Below are 27458 nucleotides of genomic sequence, written 5' to 3' on the forward strand. Positions count from 1 at the left end.
GCAGTAACTATCTAGAGTTGGCTTCTGGGTAACGTATAAGGTTAAGTGTCAGCAGGTTTCCTGGAATGGGTACTCCATGAAGCGTCTCTTGCTGATGTATTACTTTCTCATTTATAAAAGGGACGATCTAAAGTGAAATGGTATGAGCGAACAAATGAATGAACAAATGAATGAATGAACGAATGAAATCGCTTCCTGTAAGGAAACTTTTGCTGTAGATACTTGGAAAAACAAACACTTGAATATCACTAAGTTTAATATCATCGGGTACATTTCCTATAATTGTGACAGCTTAGAAACATCTCCTGGCAAGCAGGCTGATATAAGAAGGACAGAGAAAGAAAGAAAAAAGAAAGGTAAAATTAAAAACCTTGCAAGCCTGGCAGGAGCTTAATTAAAGTACCAACAAGAAAAATCTCCAAGGAAAAATGTTCCACTTAGGAGGTCTGATCTTGGATGCTGTGTGTGAAGGGTTCCCAGTAGTAGGAGTGAGGACTTGGGGGCCAATGCTGGAAAAAAAGCCCTTCAATGTGCCCTTTCAGTCTTGTTTTTTTTCACTGGGAAAAATTCTTCACACTTTTAAAGCTTTGTGAAATTAAATCAATAGTATGAAGACGAGGGTCTCCCTCCCAGTCTCTCCTTCAGCCTGCTCACAGTTTCAAATTGTCTTGTTGTCTGCCTATTGTTTAAGGACATAAGAGTATTCCTGACTGGGGGCTAGGGTAAGCCTAGAGTTTTTATCCCTCTGGAGAGGAATAATTTATAGTTCTTAGGTTCTCTAACCTACAACTTAAAAGGAATAATAAAGAAATTGTAAGTAAGCATGCATCCCATTCACCGCAGTCTGATGTTCTTAATTCATACATGCACATACACTGGGAGAGCAACCTGGGAAATTATAAAGAGTTCTGTGCAGATTCCTTTCTTAATTTTGTATATTTAGTAGTATGCATGCCACATTTTGGCCTCTATACTTTTAAGTGACAATTATCTCATCTGGAAACATACTGGCATATTTGCTGAGCAGGGGAATATTGCATGAGATACCCATCAATTAAGCTTCCTACTTCCTTTAGTTTACATGACTCCAAAGATATTAGTGAGCCATTCCCATGGGCTAAGCATATGGGTCCTCAGAGCTCATTTGGGTATGTGTCCTTTGAACCCCTGCAAGAAATGTGGTCATTTCTAAGATATTTTAGAGTTAAACCTGAACCGGACCTAGTTTTAGCAATACAGGCAATGATTAGAACTGAACAACTGAGAGGAAACAGGCAGCACTCTTAGGAATGGCTTAGAGAGAGCCTCTGCAAACAGTTATAAAATAGGTAATGGTGCAAATGAAGATCATATTTAATAAAGTCTGTTTAAAAATTCAATATATTGTACACATACTAGCAGTAGCTTTCCAGGTGATCTGTGTTGAGAAAGCAATCTGAAACTGAAGAGATAGAATATCCCCCATTAAAATTCATATGTTGAAGACCCTGAGAGGTAGGGCCTTTGGAAGGTGATAAGGCATGAGGCAGAATACTCCTGATAAGGTTATCACCTATATAAAAGAAGCCCTAGGGACTGTGAGGCAGTTCAAAAGGTAAAGATGCTTATTACCAAGTTTACAGATTTGCATTTGATCCCTGAAACCCATCTAGTAGAAGGAGACAACTGACTCCTACAAATGTCATCTGACTTTCATGTATATATCATGGCACATTCATAATGAAACATAGATAGATAGATAGATAGATAGATAGATAGATAGATAGATAGATAGATGCAAAACTCTATGATGAACTTCTAAACGGAAGTAAAAAATTAGAACAAGACCTAGAGTGATGCCTTATCTCTTCCAATCATGTGAGGATGCAACTAAATATCACTATCAAATGAAGCAGAAAATGATCCCTCAGCACTCAATGTTATTGACTTGGTCTTAGCTCCTACAGTTGCACTGTATATATATTATAGGTATGCAGTTTATGGTACTTTTGTAGAAGGATAATTTAGACTATAATTCTTGACAACCTTGCTTTAACTAATCAAAAATACCAGAACGTCACTGTGTGATGTACAAAATGTGGGGAAGAAGCTATGGGTTAAAATGGAAGAGAATATGTTGCAATGTTAGACAAAGACATACCAACCATGTACATGTCTTTTTAACATAAACTTTATTTTTATTTTTTCCTGTGCTTGGTATAGATCATGGTGCCTCTAGAATGCCAGGTAACTGCTCTGCCATCGAGCACTATACTCAGTCTGTGTTCTAAACTCTTCAGAAGATCTAGACTACAATTCTAATCTAACTATCACTCAGGGATGAGGAAGCGCTTACGTTGATATTAAGTACTGGGAGAAGTCATACCAGAGAGGGTGCTTTTACTACTCTTATCATAATTAAGCTAATTTTTTTTCAAAATTATGTGGACACTTAATATGCAGACATAAAAGAGTCTTAGATTTCATCACAGCTCACATTGCAAAGCTTGGAAAGTTATAATAGCTTCCATTACAAGTTCACCAGATCCATGCAGTTAACTCTTTTCAAACAGAGGTAAAGCAGTTCAGGAAATCCACAGAATAGGCTGTGTGTGCTGGCTGTGTCTGAGACCCAGTACCCACAGATCCTTGACCACTCTCCTCTGTGCTCCACACCATCGTGGGGTTGGCCCTAAGCAGAGCAATTGCACAGGTATACTTGGCAGCTAGCAGCCATGGCAAAGTATGGACAACCACTGCAATAGCCAGCAGGTAGAGAATTGTTTTAACCATACTTTCATTTCTATGAGCAAACGTCTCACAGAAGCCACATAAAGAGTCAAGATTAGAAGGTACCGTATGACGTGGAGTAGCAGGTATCACAGAGTATATAGTGATGGAAGTACCTAGCTAGGGCTGCTTACCTTGTGAAAACCAGAAAGCAGACACACCTGGAGTTGAAATAAAAGCACATATAACCTTCAAGGCCCACTCCCAGTTTCAGACTTCTCCCAGCTAGGCACTACTTCTTAAGTTCCACAATCTCCCAAAACATATTCACAGTTGGGTACCCTGTAATCAAGCCCATGATGTCAAAGGACATTTTACATCCAAACCATGACAAGGAGGGAGACAAAGTACAGCCTCCTACTAGTTTATCCCTTATCCTTTGCTACTACCTACTTAACTGCCTCAGGGGCTGCTTTTTGGCATGGTGCTTTGATAGATAGGACCACTCTAGTCCAGCTTCCATCTTGCAGTTCAGACCCTCTTGTCTTTGCCCTTCTCCACTGAAGGAGCTAAGGGCTTCCTGGAAGACCAATTTCTGATTTCCCTCACTGATTTCAGCTCTTTCATCTTTTGGATAATCAGTTCTTTGCATCAAATTATTTACTGTGTGTTCGTGGAAATGCTTAAAATGGTTTCTGCTGTTTGGCTAGGCATGAGGAAAACATCATTCCCATCAAAGCCACACAGTTCATGTTGTCATAAGAAATATATTTCTATTTTCTCTCTCACTATTAGTAAATCCAGTTTGTGAAGGCTTAACATTTCTATTTGGCCCCTAGCTGAGAGATGTGTTTTCATGGAAAAGTCCCAAAGCGAATAGACCAAATGGAGTTTTACATCCTACTAGAATGCTTTGCAGGAGAGAAGAATGATGCTTCTAGTGGAAACCATTGACCTGCCTGCTTGCACTATTTGAGTTCTTTTATTTCTCATTAAATGTTTTAAATTCACCATTGCATATTCCAGGAAGAGTGAACAGAAATCACTTACATTTTTAAAGAGTTTCATTTGGACCAATTTAATATAATTTCTTTTCACAAGAACTTGCAAATGCTATGCTGATCTCCTGTGTAATACACTGAGCAACAAAAGCCCTGAAATTTGGTTTTATATTTCAGAATTTAAGGGTCTCGACTATTGATAGAAATTCCGTACCTGAGGTCAGTATAATTGAATTAGCAACACATTTTCTCACGGGAATTTAACCCACCATCAGCAAAGACATGATTTCCTGGAAATAGCTTGTGCTGAAGGCATTATTAGTCCTGTAAATGTGGCCTTGTTAGACAAATGTCATAATAGAATTCTAGGGTAGGAGGTGTGATCATGTGAGAGATGCTGGGAGGTGTTGTGGATCTTTCCAGTAGACTTAAATCCTGGGAAATATGCTGTTTCTCATTCCTCCCGTTTGTGAACTCTGATAAATACAGATCCAGAAGAAAAAAGAAAATACGGAGTGTCCTTTCCTTGTATTAGTGTCTGGATTTTCTTAGCAATCTTGCAAAAGTAAATGGGAAGAGCTGTACTTACTCATTGGCGTTTCTGACATGCTCTGGAATCCTCAGACTAACAGTGGACCTAACAATGAAGTAGAAAGATCACCCGGAAAATAATTTCAAACTCATAAAGGTTCTATGAGAACTAAATAAAATAACATTTTTCTTACAATGTGAATATTAGGTTTCAATATGAAAACTTAAAAAAAGCCGGGCGTGGTGGCGCACGCCTTTAATCCCAGCACTCGGGAGGCAGAGGCAGGTGGATTTCTGAGTTCAAGGCCAGCCTGGTCTACAAAGTGAGTGCCAGGACAGCCAGGGCTACACAGAGAAACCCTGTCTCGAAAAACAAAAAAAAAAAAAAAAAAAAAAAAAAAAAAAAAAAAAAAAAAAAAAAAAAAAAAAAAAAAAAAAAAAAAAAAAAAAAAAAAAAAAAAAAAAAAACTAAAAAAAAAAAAATTAGAGGAGTCCTGAGTTTACATAGCTTGAAAATTCAACGCAGCACTCAATCCTAAACTCTTAACACCTGTGTACTTACTACTCTTCACACTAGTTCTGAGAGAAAACGAGCTGGTGACAAACATACGTTTATTACATTAGCCTACGCACAATCTTTATTTCCTAAAACATCCTTTAGAATATTAATTCTTCTTTTTTTTCTTGTTGTCTTCTTTCTTATTGGATATTTTCTTTATTTACATTTCAAATGTTATCCCCTTTCCCGGTCACCCCCTCCCAAAAAACCCTATCCCATCCTTCCTCCCCCTGCTTCTATAAGGGTGTTCCCCCATACACCTACCCACCCACTCCTGCCTCCCCACCCTGGCATTTCCCTACACTGGGGCATTGAGCCTTCATAGGACCAAGGGCCTCTTCTCCCATTGATACCTGACAAGACCATCCTCTGGTATATGCAGATGGAGCCGTGGGTCCTTCCACGTGTACCCTTGGTTGGTGCTTTAGTCCCTGGAAGCTCTGGGGTGTTTGGTTGGTTGATATTGTTGTTCCTCCTAAGGGTTTGCAAACCCCTTCAGTCCTTTCTCTAACACCTCCATTGGGTACCCTGTATTCAGTCCAAAGGTTGGCTGTGAATATCCACCTCTGTATTTGTCAGGCTCTGGTAGAGCCCCTCAGGAGACAGTTATATCAGGCTCCTGTCAGCAAGTACTTCTTGGCATCCACAATAGTGTCTGGGTTTGGTGACTGTATATGGGATGGATTCCCAGCTGGATGGCCTATGCTTCAGTCTCGGCTCCACACTTTGTCTCCCATGAGTATTTTGTTCCTCCTACTAAGAAGGACCGAAGAATTATCGGTTATGATGGTGCATGTCTTTAATCCCAGTGTTGGAGGGCAGCATTTGAAGAGTTTGAAGCCAGCCTGGTCTACATAGTGAGTTCCAGGCCAGTAAGGGCAGCACAGGAAGACCCTATCTCAAACATTAACGGAATTTAAAATTAAGTGAGAGGTCAGAAATTTAAATATTGGAATTTTTTTTTTTTTTCAAGACAGGGTTTCTCTGTATAGCCCTGGCTGTCCTGGAACTCACTTTGTAGACCAGGCTGGCCTTGAACTCAGAGATCCACCTGCCTCTGCCTCCCTAGTGCTGGGATTAAAGGCGTGTGCCACCACGCCCGGCTTAAATATTGGAATTTTAAGGTAGATATAAAACTAGAACTTTCTAAGAGTATACAATGTTTCAATATTTATTACTTGGCAGTGAAACTATCAATATTTTAAATACCATTTTCTCTGGGTATATTTTTAAAACTTTATTCTCTTATTTCTACAATCGATTTCTGGCTCGTCCTTATTTAGAATTTATTCAGACACATAAAAAAGTCATTTTCTTATTTCATGTGAGCACTATTTCAAGTTTAATTTTATTAGCATTCTCTTTTCTATGTTTTTGTATCATATTATTACACATATGCACAAACACAAACATCAAAACGCCCTAAAGAATCATTTATTCTAGGAAAAATTGTTCAGATACTTCTAGAGGCTTTCTCATGCAAAGAATTATTATCCTTGTCAGTAGTTTTTTTTTAAATAACTTTTAATGGTTATTTTCCTAGTTCTTTATAATATTACAAATATATCAACCACTGATAATATTCTTGTGTATTATAACACATTGACTCATTCCACTTTACTTTCATTATATCCACGTTTAAATAGTATGCTTAAAACATATTTATTGTTTCACTAACAGTGAGCAATATCTGATAACTGCCCTTTGAAAGGTCGGTACATTTGTCTTTATCTCTCATCTTTCACAGGAGCAATTGTGCATTGACTTCTTTAAGTTTTCTATGCTGCTGTAAGCACAGAGATAAGTTAGGAAACGAATCAGCACTATTTATATTATGACTACAATGCTTGAACCCTTGTTAGCTGCCGTTCAGGATGGTTGTGCAAAGATGTCTTCTTTAGCATTCTCTTTCACAGTTCTTTTCTTCTCAAAGAAAATTCCTCAGTTAATAAAATATAATACATATTGTTATTCTTCAAAATTGCTTAAATGAGGGGCCATATTTTACTCCCTATGCCGATAGATAATGCTTCTCTTAGGTAGGTATTTTAATGTTTTCCGAGAGTTTGTAGTTACTTTTCTGTTTTCATTGTTCTTTATTTTGTATTTTTAATATTTTAAAATTTTCTTTTATTGAAAATTGTTATTTTTCATACAATATATTACCTTCTTCCAACTCCTTTGAGATCCTTCAACTTACCCTCCCATCTGATCTGAATCCCTTTCTATCTTTCTTTGGAAAACAATTACCAAGATTTTTAAATCATGTCTTTGGCCTGCTCTCTCTCTCTCTCTCTCTCTCTCTCTCTCTCTCTCTCTCATTAATTCTGTATGTATTCACATAAGATCCTGGTCGCAGCCTGCCCCCCTTTTCTCCCAGTCCCACCCTTACAAATCCTGCCATTACCCCTACACTTTCTCTTCAGAGAAAGGGAAACCCCACTTGGTTTACCTGCCTGCACTGGCACATCAAGTCGCAGCAGGACTAAGCACATCCTCTCCCACTGAACACCGCAGCCAATCAGGTATGGGAAGGGGAACCAACAGAAGGCAACAGAGTCAGAGACAGCCCCCACTCCAATTGTTAGGGGACCCACACTAAGACCAAACTGCACATCTGCTGCAAATGTATAGTGGGCCTAGGTCCAGCCCCTGCACACTCTTTGATTGGTTCGGTCTCTTTGAGCCCCCACAGGCCTAGGTTATTTGACTCTGTAGATCTTGCCGTGTCCAACTAACTCAATCCTAACTCCCACTCTTCAACAAGACTCCTCCAGATCTGCCTGATGTTTGACTGTGGGTCTCTGCATCTGTTTCCATCTGCCCTTGGATGAAGCCTTGTAGAAGACAGTTATGCTAAGCTCTTGTCTGGAAGCATAGCAGAGTATCATTAATAGTGTCATTAATTAGCTCTTTCTCATGGAAGGGGTCTGAAGTTGGGCCAGTCATTGGTTGGCGGTTCCCTCAATCTGTGCTCCATCTTCATCCCTGGTCACCTTGTATGTAGAACAAAAATTAGGTCAAAGGTTTTTTGGATGGGTTGATGTCCCCACCCTCCACTGTAAGTCTTGCCTGGCTACAGTAAGTGGGTATTTCAGTCTCCATATCTCCAGGCTGGCAGAAGTCTGAGGTATAGACTCCCAGGAACTTCCCTTAGCCCCGGTCTCATACTAGTCCCACAGATGCCCCAACTGATTTCTGTTCTCTCTCCAGCATTCTCCTCCAATGCCTCTCCCAACAACTGATCCCCATCCTCACCTGCTCTCCCACTGAGTTCTCTCCCTCCATTCACCTCAGATACCTATTTTATTTCCCCTTCTAAGTGAGATTCATGCTTCCTCCCTTGAGTCCTCCTTGTTACCTAGTTTCTTTGGATCTGTGAATTGTACCATGGTTATCCTGTACTTTATGGGGAATATCCACTTATAAGTGAGTACATACCATGCATGTCTTTCTGGGTCTGTCCAGGCTGGAGAGATGGCTCAGCCGTTAAAAGCTAGGCTCACAACCAAAAATATAAGAGTCTTTCTGGGTCTGTGTTTCCTCACTCAAGACAATATTTCTAGTTCTAGCCATTTGCCTGCAAAATTCATGTTTGCCCTCATTCATTTATTCATTCATTTATTCATTCATTCTTCCCTCCTTCCCTTTTGTCCTTCATTCACTCCCCCCTTCCTTCCTTCCTTCCTTCCTTCCTTCCTTCCTTCCTTCCTTCCTCCCTCCCTCCCTCCCTCCCTCCTGCCATTCCTCCATTTTTCTCTTGTGCATATGTGGATACTTTTTGTACATAATACATGTGTAGAGGTCAGAGGACAACCTCTGGGGCCATTCCTCAGGTGCCTTCCCTTTTGTGTGAAAGGGGTTTCTCCTTTGGCATAGAATTTTACCTTGTAAAACTACAAACTTCTAACTTCACCTGTCATCTTGCTCCCTCCAGGATTACAGATATACCACCATGCCCTTTTTTTTTTTTTCTCTCCTTATCAAGAATTCTAGGAATCAAAACACATTACTTCCTGCTTTATTCACAGTCTTTTTCCCTTTGGCTAGAGCAGCTCCTGACATCTTGGTGCACACTGGAGTGGCTGTTTTCAGTACTTCCGTAACTGCTCACCTGGAAACTGCTTTCTGCTTTTTAAACTCAAGTCTCCTGTCTTCTAAATTACACGAATACTAGTTTCTTCCTTCTGCCATAACCTATTATTTCAAAAAGAGAAGCTTAACATTACACTGTATATCATCTTAATGTCTAACAGGACAAAAGTCTAACCTAGCTCCCACTGGACAAAAATCAAAGTGTTGGCAGTGTTGTATTCCTTTCTGTAGGTCCCAGGAGAAATCCATCTCAATGCCTTCTCCAGGCTCGAGAGACAACTTTGAGAATAGTGCTCCTTACCCCACCTTGCCATCTAACAATGGCTAATGGAATGTCCATAGCACATCACACTGCAACCTTCCTATCTGGCCCCTATAACATGCCTCTGCTTCTATCATCTACTTCTGAGTATGTTCATGATCAGATGAGGCTCAGTTGTCATAGTTCTGCAGTTTCTTTGGCTATATAAGATAACATATTCAAAGGCCCCCCAAACCAAGGGATAGATATAGGTGAAGGGTCATTTTTTATCTCTAGTAACATATTTTCCCTCTCTTAGTTTGTAAAGATAGCTCCCACTACATCTTTTAAAATTAGCATATGCTAACATTAACTCATTAATCCACATAGTTCATCAGCCTTTTTACAAATTAAATAATCACAATTGAGATAGAAGTAAAACTACATAATTATCAGTAAATGAGAGTGGTCACCCTCTCCGTTTACCTATAGAGTATACTACTACTATTTGTGAGATTGTGCTGGGCCAAACCTGGTCACTCCATTTGGTGGCCATCTTCATTTCAGCTCTTTCACATGATGTCATATGAATTTGCATAAGTAAATGTGATGGATTTCACCTTATCAAAGTTGCCATTTGCATGTAAAATTAATAACTTTTTCCCACTCCTGACCAATGCCCCGAATGTACTCTGCAGCATGAAATGAAATCAATGCTAACCTCTTAATTAAATAGACCTCATGCTGCTGAGCGGGAGGTGATTTTTATACCCCTAAACTTGGGAAGATGAGGCAGGAGGATGGCAAGTTTGAGGTCATTCTGTATTACCAAATACTACCAATTTGGTTAAATAAATAAATAAATAAAAATAGCAAAAAAAAAAAAAAGTATAGCTCTGGGTCATCCCTTTGTGTCCATTTTCAGTTTCTCTAAGTAAATCTTTGGTGCATACATACAAGTTACATAAGTATTCTTTTTATTATATCATTTGGTATATTGATTTCTTTTTGTAAATGAATGTGTATGCATGTATGCATATGTATATTCATGTGTCACTTACCAGTTAGGCAGTCAAGCAATCAAATGAGATAGAAATTATGGCCTGCAACAGTCCAGGCTTCAATGTAAAAGCAACACTCATATGAACATTCAACAACAATGTAGCTTCATGCCTAGCATTTGTAAACATTAACCATCTAGTTATTTAAAATGAGCTGTGAGAAACAGTACTCGTAAGATTAAACAGTGTTAAATTTCAGTCAGTCAGACACCAAAGGTAGAGTATACCTTAAGGAATACCCGATGTGTATTCTTTAAACACAATTCATACATGTACCTGTAACTATGTCAATACCACCATCCTCACATAAAAATGATTTAAGATATTATCCTATAACCAAAAGTACCCATTACATGTAACCGTGGCTTTGCTATGTATGGTCACCATGTCATTTTGCTGATATAGTGTATTTTGAATAGGTAATTGGGGAGAAAAACCAGTCAAGTATATTTGCAAATATTTTCCTTTCTTGACTTTTTCTTGCCCTGTGGTCAAGCTATTTCTAATGCATCATCAACTTTGTGATTACATTCCTTGGGAGAGAAGAAGCGGAGCTGGGAGAGCAGTTGGCTAAAGTGGCGGCTAGACATGAATATATGATGTCACAAAAGGCTTCAAAACCAGAGAAAGTAAAAGAAGGTTCAAAGATTGACTGTAAAGAAATCAAATGATGTGACAGAAAATGATATAGTATAAAAATATCTTCCATCAACAGACTTTCAAGAAGGTTTTAAATTAAGTAAAAATAAATTTTGCAAATGCCTCAAAAAATTCCACTGAAAGCAAATATTATCACTGGCTTCAGGTGTTCTCTCTCTCTCTCTCTCTCTCTCTCTCTCTCTCTCTCTCTCTCTCTCTCTCTCTCTCCCCTTTTTCCCTCCTTCCCTCCCTCCCTCTCCCTCTGTGTGTGTGTGCGCACACACGCATGCTCTTATGTGCTCTTGTGTGTAAGCACAGTGGAAATTTTATGGCTGATGCCTATCCTGTCTCTTAACTCATCCTAATTATATTCATAATTAAATTGTAAAAATTATAGTTGACCAGAGCCAAATGGCTTGTACAGGTGTCTCTTTGTAGGAATGGTTTAGTACTAGATAATAAACAACCAGACTTCAATCGACTTAATTTGGCTTAATGAAAGTCCTTTATAAGTAAAACTAGAAGGTGATTCAGAATTAAATTCAGGCCTTGACTGTGAAATTAATTGAGTAGTATGACATCAACTCTGTTAGAAAGTGTAGTGATAGTCTTTTGCTTTTCCTTAAAACCTTCATTTGTCCTCCGTGTCCTTGAGGTCACTTTTTCAAAGCAATAATTATTTCAAACTGAGTGATGAGCATGGCAGCCTTCATGAGTAAGCTTCCACAGCATCTCTGCCCTCACTGCACAGACATGCTATCAAAATGCACAATGAGGCACAGAGTTTCTTCTTAGTACTCAGTGGAAAATGGTTAACTTCACCAATTCCTCTAATGATGGATTCGGGTGGCTGGTTTTCACTGCTTCGATAGACCATGATGAAATTTAAGATGTGGCCTTTTGTTCCATCCAACTTCATTTCATATGCTTCAGTTCACACTGGATGATAGCCACCACCACGGACCTTCCACAACATCTTCCACCCACCACCAACTATGGGTGTGTTCCCATCACCAGGAGGGCATCCTCTCCTTCTGGTCCAGCAACTTTTCCCTCACCCTATCCATTATAAAAACAGACAAGTTACTGGAACTGCCTTCATCTTATTTTGAGGAAAAGCTCAAATCCTTGTAAGAGTTTCAAAGCCCTCTATGACCTGCTTGCACATAAGCTCTCTGTCCATATTTTTCTGCCTCACCCATCATATGACAGCCCTTTGAACCAATGCTTTCCTTCAAATATCGAAGGCACGTTGAATTTGCCTCCTCATCATCTGAAACTCACTGCCCCATATTGCTTCTCAGATGTCCCCTTCCAGCTAAATCTTGAAATGCCTCAACTGCATCACACATTGTACTGCTATTCAGATTCTAACTGTAAAAGGTACTTGCTTTAAAACCTTGAACACAATCTTACTTCTCTGAACCTCTAATTTCGCCTATGTTAAAACTGATGGGAAAGAAAATGGTGCTTTTAATGGAGATTTTCAAATACTTTGTTGAAATTCTAATTGTATTACATCACTTTTTACAGTTTCTGGCACACAGTGTTCAGTCAATGTTCGCTAATATTATGTCAACCTATAATCAGACTACCATTTAAATAGTATAATCTTAGGAGACCTTCTTGTCTATATTCATCTCTCTTCTGGCACAGCTATGTCAAGTGATGCATGTTACTATATTCATTCTGCTTTAATATTTTGTCTCTAGAACTCACACAGTACAAGACATGTCTAAGATAATATAAGACATTTTCTTATTCACAATCTAGGGAATTCCAGTTTCTTTACCTTATGATATAGTTTATTCTGAAGAACCGACAGATAATCAAAAAATGTGACCTTTTACTGAAGAGCTCACATCCTTTTTCATAATCCATAGGCTACCTCAGCTTCTCCTGGTTGATTCTGTCTTGCTTCTGTTATACATTAGCAAACCCGTGGTACACAATATGGTACGGTATGTGTCAGTTTTAGTTTGGCACCAAAACTGACAACTCCAATGTAATTCATCTCCAAGTTAAAAATGTATCTACTTTTCTTTGTGTGTGAATTGGTGATTCGGGCTTATGAGTGTCTCGGGTAAGTGGAAGGGGCACATTTCAGTTATGGTAGAGGAAGCTATATAGAATAGCCTTTGAAGACCTTGAAACAGTATAGATTTTTGTTAAAAGCTTAAAATATTCAAAGGTTTACCGACTAAACTATATTCAACACATATCACACAAACACACACACACACACACACACAGAAAAAGACACATGCAGGTACATGCATATCTCATTACCCAAATCAGAAATGCTTTACCTGCCGCACAGTATATATTCTATCTTCCTAAAAGGAGGCTTTAAAAAAGACTATTTTCATCAGAAGAAATCCCATATTAACTTCACATGTACTAATTTCAAACTTTTCAGGAAGTGACAACTGTGCCTCTGCCTTCTTACTTGCTGATACTTTTATAAGCTGTGACTGCATACTCTCATTGTCAATTCAATAGGATTGAAAGACACCTGTGAGATTTATTAAACACACCTTTAAATGTGTCTGTTATACTGTTTCCAGAGATCACTGTATCATACAAGCTCAGACTTAATCAATATTTTAATCCATAAATAGATTCTCTGAATAAAGGGCTGAGAGAGGTAAGCAGTCCAGCTAGAGTACGTACATCACTTGAATGGCATACCTTGTCCCTGACCCTCCCTGTGCTTCCTATCTGCTATGAAGTGGTCAGCTATAATATGCTATAGACTTCCTTCACACTGGGACACTGCATGACAGGTCCAGAAATAACAGAGGCCATGACATGGACTGCACCGAGCTTGGAATAAGGCATTTCTCTTTGAGCTGCTTCTCACACTATCAAAATGCCAACTAACACCTATGTTTAATGGCTCAAACATGTGTCCTCTGATCCTCTGTATTTCTATCAAGAGAAAGATGTTCTCTGAATATCTTCTTGACTTGAGTTTTCTGAAGGGGAGCCTTTCTTCATTAGGCACCCTCCTCAGTGTTTTGCAGAGTTAAACTCTAGATGTGATAGCTGCTGTCTGTGTGATGTAAGGCACCAGGTCGAATTTTGTTTATGTTGATAGAGCTGATCACAGCCATATAGATTAGAACAGAACATTTTCCAAGGATTGATGCAGACATTTTTACCCACGCTTTGGGAAGCAGAAGTATGGAAAACAAATAGACTGTTGTTGAAAACCACTATCTGTGCTTGTTTAAGAGGGGGAGATAGTAATGGTCAGAAAGATAAAATTACATATAGATTTTTAAAACTATTCATGAACTATAAATGTTATGTAGGCTATCTATCTGGATTTTTCAGTTCACTAATTGCAATTTTCTGTTTAAATATGCGACTCCCTCCTTCCTTTTCTACAGTCTTGGTTTCAGCAACACCTTTATTTTTTGAAATTGCAATTCTCAAAGGTCAAATGCCCAAGGCCTGAGCTCATGATTACTGTCTAACCAGACAATCAGCTCTTGGCCCCTTGCTATTTTGCTTCTCACCTTGAGTGTCCAGCATGTGAAAGGTTCACCCTTTCAGATCTCAATTCCATTCCTCTGCCAAGTAACGGATGGGCAGACATAATTAGTGCCATCTGTCCTGCTAGTTGCAGGTGGAGACTATCTACCCAACAGATGAAAGCTTGATCTTTCGAGGTCTTTCTTCAGACCCCTGACTCTTCAACACAATGGTAACATTATTCTTTGACATTTTGCATATATTATTCCCTGAATTTCTAAGCAACACCTATGAAGGCTCCACTTTCTTACTGAAATATTCACTGGGACTTTCCTATCCCTTTGGGTTGTATTGTGAAAACTGTTTTCAGAAAAGACAGAGAAATGTAAGGAAATCAGATATCTGACTTGGAAAGCATTCAGGAAGTGTTGTCTATGATGTTCGGGACTTCTGAAATTTAATTCCCTCAATAAATATAGAGTAGGGTAAGCGAATCAAGAAGCATGAACAAAGACACAGAGAGAACAGCTAGAACCTAACTAGAAAGCCCACATTGCTGGACATCAGGCACCCAGCAGAGCCTTTCTCCAAAAGACCCTCACCATTACAGCTCAAATACAGCTCTCTCATTTCCTCACTTTTCCTCTGCTCTTTTGGGAATTTCCCATGAATCAGTGTGTCCAGATCTCCCATCACCAAAATGACAATTCTTCAAAACTGACCTTCCAAAGTTTGGAGTTAGTCTTTGCTGGAGCTTCCATAAAAATCTGTTGCTTAGAAAACAGAAGTGTTAATTCTCACAGACCTGAAGTTAAGAAGTCCAAAATCAGGCAAAATCAGGCAAATTGAGGACCTCATCATGGTTGAGCTCTGGTACAGACTTGGCCCTTGCGTACTCTTGATTCATGTTTCTATACCTTCTCCAAGAACCTCTCCTCTGAGTACTATCACAGTGAGGTCTTGAGCTTCAACATGCAATTTCAGGACAACACAAGAATTAAATCTATACTAGAAATCTTACTTCAACAGAATGTTTTAGGTGTGCAAATTTGTCAGCATAAGATGGTTTCCTCCTTTATTCTGACAATATCCTCCTCCCACTGCAACACAAGATTTAATTAGTTCTTTATTTATATTCTTAATTCTGTTATTGTTATCTGAAATTGAATTGTGCAGTCCCAGGCATCACTTTCACTCCTGTTTTCTAATATTGTTTACAGGCAGAGATGTTTGGCCAACACTGTAACATTTTTTTTTTCTTCTAAGCATGACCTGCCAAAAAATGAAACCAAGAGGAGTGTTTGTCTTAAGTTCTGCATATTCATCGACTAATCTCACCTGAGTTTCTAACAATTAGAACTGGAGTCAAAGACATGTCCTAAACTATAAAATCTTTAGATAATATCACTCAACCTTCCTGCCACTAGTTGACAGCTTCAAGACTGGGTAATATTAATTATACAAGCATTTGGAAGAATTGAGCTGTTAGAGATAACAATTCACATTTTGAGAAGAATTTCAAGTACAGTTCAAGTAAGGATAACTGCAGAAAATAGGGACCCCAGCATACCAAAGTAAAAGACTCTAGGTTTCTAGAGGAATTTTATAATTTAAACCAGAAATATAGACATTATTTCTATATATGAAAATATAAATATGTCTAGAAATATATAATTATTTCTAGTTAATTCTATTTTCACCTTAGATTTTGTGGTGTGTGTGTGTTGAAAGACCCACAACGTGAGGATTCCCCCACGTTCTGACTCAGGAGAGGCGACACTCCAAATCACTCACGAGAAACAGTCTTGCTGCAAACTGCAAGAGGACTTTAAATTTAAGAGCGCTTTCGGGCCCACGATCATACACCACGCAGGGGTAGAGGAGTGTGGTGCCCCGAGTAGCTGGGTAAGGGGGTATTTAAAGGAAGAAACCACAACTCAAGGAAGTGGGGAGGGCGTTGTTGGAAAATACCAAAGATGCCAGTTAAGAGTCACAAGGAAGTACAAAGTCACAAGAGTCACAAGGAATACCTGGTAATTGTTCAGGTTATCTCTCAAGACAGTTTTTAAGAGCCCCTAACAATAGCACATTCTTTGAATGAACACTCTTTGAACCCAGGAAGCAGGTGGGTGGAAGAATGTCACTATCTGTTTTATGATTAGCATACCTTGAAGCATTGAGTCACAGAGGTCACATTCCCTAAAGGCCTAGAATTTTCCTTTTATATTTTTTCATTGTGTGTGTGTGTTTTGCTATATGTACCTGTTAGTGTGGCTATGTACAAATTCTGTGTGATTGTGTGTGCATGTAGAATGTAGAAATCAAAGTGTCTTTGTCTATTGATTTTTCAGTTTTCTGAGATAGTCTCTCATGGAACCTAGAGACCCCTTCCTCAATTCTAAGAGCTGAGGCTACAGATGCATGCCAGCACACTAGGTTGGTATTGTGCTTTTTAACCGAAGTTTTGTGCTAATCACATCTCATAAAAGTTGAGTCTTTATGCTATGAAGCCTTTTATTAAAGTTGTACTTATCTGTTGTGTGTCTTGTATTTAGTGATCTCACGAGATCTAATTGTAATTCACTACAGACACCATGAACTACATCCACATAGGATGATGGATTTCATTAGAACCATTTGTGCTATGACTGCAGCAGTGAATAGCCATCCCATATCTTGAGCTATAAAACCATTGAACTTAGGCCTCTATGAACTCAAGTAAAAAGAAAAATTTCAAATCTCTGACTTTCTATCAAAACTAAAAATGATTAATCTTGGTGAGGAAGGCATGGTAAAAGCCTTGACAGGCTAGAAGCAAGGCTTTTTATGCCAAACAGTGGTCTGAGTTGTGGATATAAATAAAAGTTAGAAAGCTAAGACAGCAGAAGTACCTTAATGCTGGTGTAGATAATGTTTTCTGCAGTTTAGATAAAAGATCCATCAGTTAAAACAATTTCTTAAGTCAAGTCTATTTTTATTTTAAAGAAGATGGGAAGGCTGAGCAGAAAATCTTGAACCTGGGAGTGGCTGGTTCAAGGAAAGATGTCATCTCATGACATAAAGTTCAAGGCAAAAAGGAAGCGCTGGTATAGAAAACTCCAGCAACTTTCCCTGAAGTTGCTGGGAATACAATATTGTATGATATTATACAATAGTGAATGAAGTTATCTATACTGATCAGAAGATTTCTCAACATAGGTGAAGCGGCTTTATAACATAAGTAAATGCCTAACATTTCCATAGCTAAAGAGGAGAAGTCCATTCCTGGCTTCAGTGGACAGACTCTTTCTCTCTTATCACAGACTACTGTAACTAAGTCAACACTCATTTCTCATTCTAAAGATCCTAGAACATTAGAGAATTATGGTGTCTAGTTTGTTTTTGTTCTGTGGATAGGAAAATAAAAGCCAGGATAAGAGTACATCTCTTTACATTAAAATCTACAGAATCTTCTAACTTCATTTTGAGGTCTATTACTTGGGAAAAAAAAACTTTCAAAGTATCATTGCTCAATAACTATCCCATACTCACCTAAGGGCTCCAATAGAAATGAAAATGAGAGCAAGGTTGATTTCTTGCTTGCTAACCCCCCCCCTTCACCTTGCAGCCACTGGGTGAAGCAATAATCTTGATTTTCAGGTCTCATTATTTTAAAAGCACATTTGATAATGGTATAGTAGTCACAGATGGTGATTATCCTGATGGAATTGGGCAAAGCATATTAAAAGCCCTTTAGAAAGGATCTGTCATGCTAAATACAATGAAGAACATTTGCATTTCACGGGAGATGATGAAAATGATAACAAGTATAGATTGGGAAAAGTCAGATCCCACTTTCATGATGATTTTGCAAGGCAGGCATTGGTTGAAATAGCTCTATAATGAAAATAACAAGAGACAGAGGATGAGATGTGGTGTCTCAAGATGTGGCTCCATTGCTGGGACTTCACGATAAACCATCAATGGACTAGGAGTGACTTCTCTTGTTGTGACCAATATTCCATCTTGAGATAAGCTATGTCAAAGACATCATGAACATTATTAAGAAAAAAATACATAATTTAGACTATTACATAAATGGAATTGATAAGCATTAACAGGGTTTGAGAAATCTGACTTTAATCTTGAAAGTGCTGCCATGGGTAAAGTAGTATCAAGACCTAGCAAAGCAAGCAGATCTTTCATTGAAAATAGATAGAATTGACATAAAACAAACAAACAGACAACAACAACAACAACAAAAACTCCATTGCTGCTTAACAACTAACCATGGCCACTGCAATCTTCCAGAGCCACAATTCAACATAGTCAGCAGTCATGAACACCAAAGCCAACCCCTACCACAAAAAGACTGTGACTAACAGCTCAAATGTTCCTTAGAAATTTTAGCAATGGGCCTCTATTTGTGGACATAAAAAATAAATCAAATATTTTAAAATACTTAACTTCATGTGATATATTTGATAGCAAACTAGAAGAAAACAACTTCAAAATATAATCCCTGGAAACAAATATAGCTCCTTCGCAAATATACATGTATCTAGGAATACACATAGACACATTCTTGGTGTCTCTGGTGCTGTGATAAAACACTATGACCATAAGCAACTTGAGGAGGAAAGGGTTCACAGTGTGTCTTACAGTTACACATCACAGTACATCACTGAGGGAATTTAGGGCAGGAGCTCAAACAGAGGAAGCATCTGGTGGTAGAAATTGAAACAGGTCATGGAGAAGTTGTCCTTACTTTCTTGGTCCTCATGGCTTTTTCAGTCGTCTTTCTCATACACGTTAGCATCACCTGGCTAAGGGTGGCACTACCCACAATGATTAAGGTTCTTCCATATCAATAATTAATCAATAAAATTCACTACAGACTTTCCTAACAGGCAAATCTTATGGTGGCATTTTCTCAGTTGAGAGCCCCTCTTTCCAAACCACTCTAGATTATGTCAAATTGATCAGAATATTCAGTGCTGTACTTCCTTAGTGTAGACAAAGATTCAAGTTAATCTAAAGCAAAGATCACTTCCTTTATCACTTGTAAAAATGCATGGAGATGGGAGGACCAGGCATTCTGTGGGCTCACTACCTATCAAGATGTCCTTATAAAGATGCTAATGCTCAGTTTGGCCAAAATTACAAAAGTAAAACACACAGAATCAATATTTATAAACATCAGCCTGATTGGTGTTCATCCTATCATCATACTAAGGTGTGAAAAGGGTTGCAAATGTGGTCTTTTGTTGACACAAGAAGCTGTAGGTGCAGATCAGACACAAAAGGCCCTTATGATGCCGTCTCAATGTATTCTTTCAGTGCTCTTAGACTCAGCTCAATCATAGAGGATTCTCATGTTCAGCTTTCCAAGAGGATTTCTCTATGGGTCCACCAAGTACAAAATCTTCACGAAGTAGGGCATCTCTTCTACACCAAGGCCCACCTGCAGCCTATTGATGACAGCATTCTATCAGTCATAAAGAAGCCATTGAGTATACTGTCAGGAACTTCCAACACCAAACCGTAGTACCACACAATTTGCTTTGTTAAATTTGAGAAGAATACAATGCTCATGGGGGCCAAGCTGTCATTCCCCCTTGGTATATTGATCTGGGTAAGTTGGATAAAATGGGAATCTGTTACAATGATAAACACAATTTGCATTGTAAAACTCACTGATTTTTTTTTAAAGCAACAATATCCATAGATCACACAAGGCAAAATCCAAAGAATAGAAGAAAACTGATAGGAATTGTCCATTTTAAAATGCATTAACAGATAGAATCCAGTTTGCTCCTGAAACAAAGTGTGCTATTTAGAACTCTAAGGAGAAGAGACCACATAAACATGATTGACTTTCTTGATCGTACACATAATCTCAGAACCTTGTTCTTTGTTTCTGTCTTCGCTATTCAAATGAAATTCAACAATTATTTTTATTGCTTTTGGTCTCCAAGGCAACATTACAGGTTTTCATTCCTGGGCCTAGGTTGCTGGGAAAACTTTTAAAAATAAAATAAAGCACCAGTGAGATTCAAACACCCCTAACAGATGGAGAAGGTGGAAGGGCATGCAAATGTATTTGTAAGGAACATTTAATTTATCTTTTAGGAATGTTGGCTAAGAACACCTATTTTGTGTGAAATGCATCAGGAGAAAACAACAACGGGGCTAGCAGTAAGATCCTCCTTGCATTGTAAATCATTAAAGTATAAATCAAAATGAGGAATCGTGCCCTCATTACAACCCTAAAAGTGGATAGGAAATAACAAAGGATACTCTCTACAACTTTCATTCTGTGTTGCTAGGAAGAGAAAACTATATCAGAGCATCATTTTACCCCTCTTACCAACTACACACACACACACACACACACACACACACACATTTGGATTGTAAAATAAAGCCATAATTTCTACCTTTCCTACCTAGGTAAAGTTTTAAACTTGAAACTAAAATACTAACAATATGTCTCCTCATACTGGATGACAGTACATGTCTTCATTAGGGCTACTATTGCTGTGATGAAGTACTAAGGCCAAAGCAACTTGGGAGGAAAGGGTTTATTTGGCTTACACTTTCATGTCATTGTTTATCATAGAAGGAGGTCAGAACAGAAACTCCACCAAAGCAGAAACTTGGAGGCAGGGACTGATGTAGGGGCCAAGCAAGGGTGCTGCCTACTGGCTTGTTCAGTCTACTTTCTTATAAAAGCCAGTACTACCAGCCCAGGGGTGACACCACCCACAATAAGCCATATCCTTCCACAGCTATCACTAATTAATAAAATTCCCTATAGGTTTGCCTACAACCTGATCTTATTGTGGGCATTATTCTCAACTTAGTCTCCTGCCTCTCCAATGACTCTACCCTGAATCAAGTTGACATAAAAACCAGCCAGCACAATATATTTCTTAAATTCTGAAATATGTGTGGATACAGAACAAAATATACAGAAAAGTACACAGATTGCAGTATTCTTAATTGGGAAATTTAAAAATGAAAAATGTTTTCTAGGTTTATATGTCTATGGCTTTCTCTTCTGACAATGTTTAGTGAATTTTCTCTATTGCATTTTTGTTTTTCTAATTATTAGTTTGCTTTTTTTGGTTGGTTTGTTTGTGTATGTGTTTGTTTGTTTGCTTGCTTGTTTAAGAAGGCATCTTGTTTTGTAGCCCAGGCTGGCCTAGAATTTAACTCCTGCCTTTGCCTTTCCAGTTCCGTTTGGGATTAGAGCCATGCATTGCCATACCTGGCTCCCTACTGAGATTTTAGGTGCAAAACCATGTATAGCCTGTCTCAAGTCTACTAAAAGAACAGTGCAGTACATGTTTTCATCTACTTCTCTCTGTGTTCTGTGCACTGAACCAGGCTTCACACATACCTTGCAAACACTCTACCAGTGACTTAGATCCCAAGCCCTATTTTCCATCTCTAAATCTGACTTAAGATTCTCTTGGGACAAGAACCATAACTCACTCTTGTTCATGACTCCAACACAAAGTGAATATAAAAGTCAGTGCACTTTGTGGAGGTTGATTCATGTAATTTCTACCGGAACAAACCCTGGTAATTAGTAACAACAATGTTGTAGTATCCATGTGGATAATCAGAAGAACTGGTGGCAAGGAAATTAGAGAGGTGGAAACTGCTTAATTCCATTCCTTTTGTTGACAATAAATTTAAGAACTAAATACTTAGTTCTCTCCAAATGTTCATCTGTATTTATGAGCTCTGTTTTATCAATGAGTCTTATAGATACTAGACCCTACATTTTCTATATATCAGTGTAGTGGTTTTAAGCAATCAATTTGTTTTTTATTTTAACTGACTAGTGTACTTCTGCGGCCTTCAAAGGGTTACCTGAACTCCTGCTAATTCAACCTGCCAGGCTTAAATGGAGAGCCCTGGTACAGAGGACAGTGAAACTGTACCATAAAAATAAATTACTGTCATGAATATTAAGCAAGAAGAATATAATAAACATGACTGTTTACAGGATTCTGATTTATTGGCAGTGATATACTTATAAATTATGACCCTAAGTGTTTATTCTAGAATTGTTTCAGAGTATAGACCGAACAAAGCTGGATGGACATTTCCTGTAGACTGCACCATCTGCCACCAAATCTCTTCTGCCCTGCTCTCTTGTTGACATTCCCTGTGCAAGCGGCACTGGGTCCATACATGCACATAGTTGCCTTGAGTTTCCTGGGCAGATCGAAGCAGGTATCCTTGCATGGTGTGGTGCTGAAAGCACCATCAGGGACCTTCTGTTCTCACCAAGGAACAGCTCCTCCTCCAAAGCAGCCCAGAGGTCTCTTCTACTTGTGTTGATCAACTGTACTCAAAAGAGTGTCCTTTCAGTAGAGTTGGAATTTGCCAATGGAGGACAGCACTGTTTTAAACGTTTGCTTAGCAATGTGTGTTCTCATCATGAATGCTGAGACATATGAGACTAAGGAAAGAGAAACAGCAAGCTAGGTGACAGAATGAAAAAAAATGAGCCTGTGTTCCTATTGTGCTCCCTTGTTTACTGTAAGAGAACAGCAAGAGAGCCCTGCCCTCAGCATTCTGATACTCACAAGTGAGAGTTAGTAAAATTTGTCATCCATTTTAAATGACATGATTTGGAACCAGTGATTTAATTAACAGATGGCTAGAATAAGGTATCATACTAAAAATAAAAAGAACAAAAAAATAGTGTTCTCCTGCCTCAGGTTTTTTAGCTCTTCTGATAAATCTAATCAAAGTTTCTTCAGGAGAATTATTATTGTGATGTATTCTTGTCTCTAATGTGTCTAAAAACATTTAAGGAAGATATCCAATAAATTTAATATCCTCAATAAAGGACAAAATTTCCACACATATTGTATCTATATACATATATACATGTATACTGAATGCAGATTCTCTCAGACCCTTGGCACTATTAGTCTTAGAAATTCTTGAAGCTCTCTCCCCCCCCCTTTCTCTGTCTCTCTGTCTCTCTCTGTCTCTCTGTATCTCTCTCTCTCTCTCTCTCTGCCTCTCTCTCTCTGTCTCTCTCTCTGTCTCTCTCAGTGTGTGTGTGTGTGTGTGTGTGTGTGTGTGTGTGTGTGTAGAAACAGTTTAGAAAGCATTTTGAGAGGAACATAAGAATATGTACAAACAGGCTCCTTGAAATATTATGTATAACAGTGAAAACATAGAGTGAATTCAGATGAACTTTAGAGAAGGTGACTGTGGGTGGTTCAGTAATAGAATGCTTGTCTAGCATGCACAGGTCCTGAATTCGATCCTTAACATTGCAAAAACAACAACAAACAATAAAATTAAACCCCACAGAAGACTAAACCATGGCCAATTCGTATAATACAATTGTTAAATTATTCTTTTGAAACATTACATCACAAGGCAAAAAGCCACCAGTTATTAAGAGAAAGCATAAGCTTAATGTAGCATTACAGTACCATCTTAGCCTGCTCTATGCTACTGTGGCAAACTAGGGCTGGGTAATATGTAAAGAATCAGAACTGTACGTTTCGAAGACTGGGAATTTTAAAGTCAAAGTCTGTCCTCAACAAGGGCATCCTGCTATAGACCTAAGGTCACATGTGGAAAGACATAATAATATACACATGGGTGGAAGAAAAGTGGATAGAAGAGAAGAGAGGAAGAAGAAGAAAGAAGAAGGGAGAGACAGGGTTTTTTTAGCTGTGGTAGGGGAAATGGCTCCCGTATCCAGGATAATGGCATTCTTTCACGAAGGGAGAGCTCTCATGGCCTAATCGCCTCTTTAAAAGTTCTACTTCTGAACACTTGCACTGGGAATTCAGTGCCTAACACATGAGCTTGGAGTACATATATAAATCATAGCCAGTATATATCTGTTACTAGACATGGATATGAATATATATATATATATATTATATATATATAATTTGTCTGTGAATGATTATATAAGCCTTAAGTTTTTTCTTCTGTTTTTGCTTTAATATGATCTGTGCATTTCTGAAGTAAGCATATTATCTTAATGAATATTAAGAATATTTTTGTAAAGGAAACAATAATAGGAGTAATCTTATAATCAGACATTCTAGGAGCTTCCAACGTAGTCTGATTCAGATCACTTCTATAGAAACAGATTCCTGGAACTAAGATGATAGATTTTGTTGTTGTCCATTGCATTTGAAATAAGGTCCAATAATCTTTACTAAAAAAAAGGAGTAAACCCTTGGGTGATTATATTTTGCTGTTAGCTCAGGAAGTCATTCATCTTCTTCCTATTTCTTGATGAAGGTAGGCAGGAAGAGTGAAACTCGTCCTTCTGAGGTAGATGTCTGCCATGCCACCTTGCTTCAAGCCAAGGCGTGTGTATTTTGAGGGAAGTACTGAAAAGTGATACCATCCCTGACTAAGCAAATGATGACTTAATGTGGTCTAGCCGGATAATGGGCAATAAAGACAATAAATGTTCCACAGAAGAGATGTGATGGATCAGGATTTGCTTCATAAAGGAGGCAGCAGGGATGTCAGCTGCTTGGGATATCAGCCAGAGAATGAGCATAAGACCCCACCCTGAGACAAGTACAGTTTAGGGGAATGGGAGGTACCTGGTTGGAGGAAGCAAAGAGTTTTGGAGATAAACAGTAGGAGAAAAGATACAGTTAATCCAGCATTATAAATTCCAAGTAGGTACATCCTGAAATTACCTAATTAGATTCTCTGTCCTGTTGTCTAGCAGAGGTCACTCCATAGAAAAGGCAAATATTTGACCAACAAATTAACTAATGAATTGCAGAGATTTTAATAGTATAGATGGTTTAAATCTTATCCAATACACAATAAAAAAAATCCTATTATAGTTTTTTGAGGAAAGTGGTCAAAAATTGAAAACTAGAGAAAATAACCTTAATGGTAACTGACAGGATAGTTTAATGGGGTAAAGGAAACATAAAATCCCAACAAGTACTCCCCTTGGCTATTATCCAAAAATGACTTTGCATACTGTTGGGGCAAAATAGCCAACAAAAACAACTTAAGGAAGAAAAGTGTTATCTGGGATCACAGGTCATGGGTGTAGATCACCATGATGGGAAAATTCTGTCTTTCAGAGCATGAAGAGACTGGTCACGCTGCATCTGCAGTCAAAAATAGAGACATGTATGCTGTGTTTATTTGGCTTTTTTCCTTCTTATGTGGACCTCAGCCCATGGAACTGTACCACCTGCACTCAGATTGAGTATTTCAACCTCAAATAGCCCAATCTAGAGAGTTCTTCACAGAAATGCCCTAAGTTCTGTTTCCAAGCTAAGTCTAAATTCCATCACCATAACTGACTCTATTGCCCTGTGTTCTATCTGTGCATTTGCTTCACTGGATTCACACACAGCTTCCCAAAGCAACTGCCAAATGTATAGTATGTTCTCTGAATATATTCTGGAACAAGGTACTTAGATATGAGTCAAAATATATGGCTGCAAGCATCTGAATTACCTGCGATTTTATTACATACATGTATCCTAGCATCTAGTGCCAGACCTTCAGGAAAGTGGTCTGTAGAAACAGAGCTCAGGAATTCATGTTCATTCAAGCTCTCCAGATTATCTGCATGCAAACGTTTAAGAATTGACTTATTTCTAAATGGTGGCTAATCTGTTCACAAACCTTAAAACCTTTTGTGACTTTGAAAATGAAAAACTACAGTATATAAAAAGCTTCAAGCATATACGCAAAAATTAAGTATATATAAAAAGAGCAAAGTATATAAACATGATAGAAATAAAAGATATGATGGTTTAGCATAATTTGGACAGCATGATAGAAGAGAAACATAGGTGAGGCTTTGAAACTAGATGACTAAGAAAAAAGCAATGTTCTTAGCAGCAGTTGATAAACTTGATATAAGATGTTTTCCAAACATCAGACTATAGAATCAAACACAAGTCATTAGTCAGACAGCTTTCCCTCCTGCCTTATTGTTTCCATAAACAAAATCTAGACAGTGCTAGAAGTACAAATGACATTCCTTTTTCTCTGTCTCTTTAATGACTGTTGCAAACACGCCTAGATAAAAAAAAAAAAAAAACATGTTAACAGGAGCAAAGCGTAACAAATATAGTTAAGCAAAATTATATGTGACAATTTGAGCCTTCAGAAATAAAGACACAATCCAAGAGAGAATTGTTTGCCTTTATACTTATGTTCAATATGAACCGGATATCTACATAGAGGTGTGACTGGAATGAGGAGCTAATGCTAACAGGATGGAGGAAGCCTAGCAAGACCTATTGGTTCAGATCTTTCTCTGTCTCCTGACACAGGGAAACACAGACAACACATAAGGGCCTCAAAGAGACGAGGAAGAAAATGAAGGTAGTTCTAGGTTTTGTGGTTGGCATTCGGGAACAAAACATGAGAAAAGGGATACTAGATTTTATGACTTTCTTTGTCAATGAACATAGGGGGAAGGAAAAAGTCAAGAGAAAGCCAGAGACAACTTCTTGCTTCTGAAACTGTACACTATACACTCAAGTGCCAAATTGGATGTATCCTGAGCCTAGAATAGCCACTAAGCCATCATTCTTAGCTCTACCAAATCACTTCAACACCACACAGCTGAAACTCTGTAACTGTCAGGATGTTGAGTAATCAGGAACTGAATGCTATTAGTACAGTGTCTTTGGGGAAATTGAGGATGCTGTACTATCTATAGTTCAGAGCAGAGCAATATGTTTGCCGTGCGGTTAGAAAAGCCAAATTGCTATCCATATTAAAGCTATGTGAGACTCGCTCCTCAAGTGCCCAAGTATGAAAATATTCATAAACTGCCTTCCTATTCAGCCCATACTTCAATCTTGTGTTTCAATGGCAACTCTATCTATTAGTCACATATCCAAAGCCCAGGATGGAGGCCAGTATGTTCCAGGACCCTCTGCTACATGCTAAGTCCTGCCCTTCACGCAGTGAGCATAGCTATAGAAGGCTGCTGTGGTCTGTCAAGTACATATAATGGAACATTCTTGTTTCACTGGGGTGTAGTTATTAATTTTTATTAGACTATTAAGTAATCACAGAAAATATCCAAGGATGAAAAGAATAGATCCGTATCTAATTTTGAAATAAGATTTCCATCTCTACAAGCTAAAAGACATTGTTAC

At 38.3% G+C, this 27458-nt stretch overlaps 1 protein-coding gene across 3 annotated transcripts in view; it reads left to right on the forward strand.

The window, feature by feature from the left end:
- The window catches only part of Arhgap15 (Rho GTPase activating protein 15), a 627570-nt gene that overhangs the window by 484789 nt on the left and 115323 nt on the right, over positions 1-27458 (forward strand). The gene's annotated exons all lie outside the window — the stretch shown is intronic.

The sequence above is a fragment of the Mus caroli genome, chromosome 2 (assembly GCF_900094665.2).
Source record: "Mus caroli chromosome 2, CAROLI_EIJ_v1.1, whole genome shotgun sequence".
In the NCBI taxonomy this organism is placed as follows: Eukaryota; Metazoa; Chordata; class Mammalia; order Rodentia; family Muridae; genus Mus; species Mus caroli.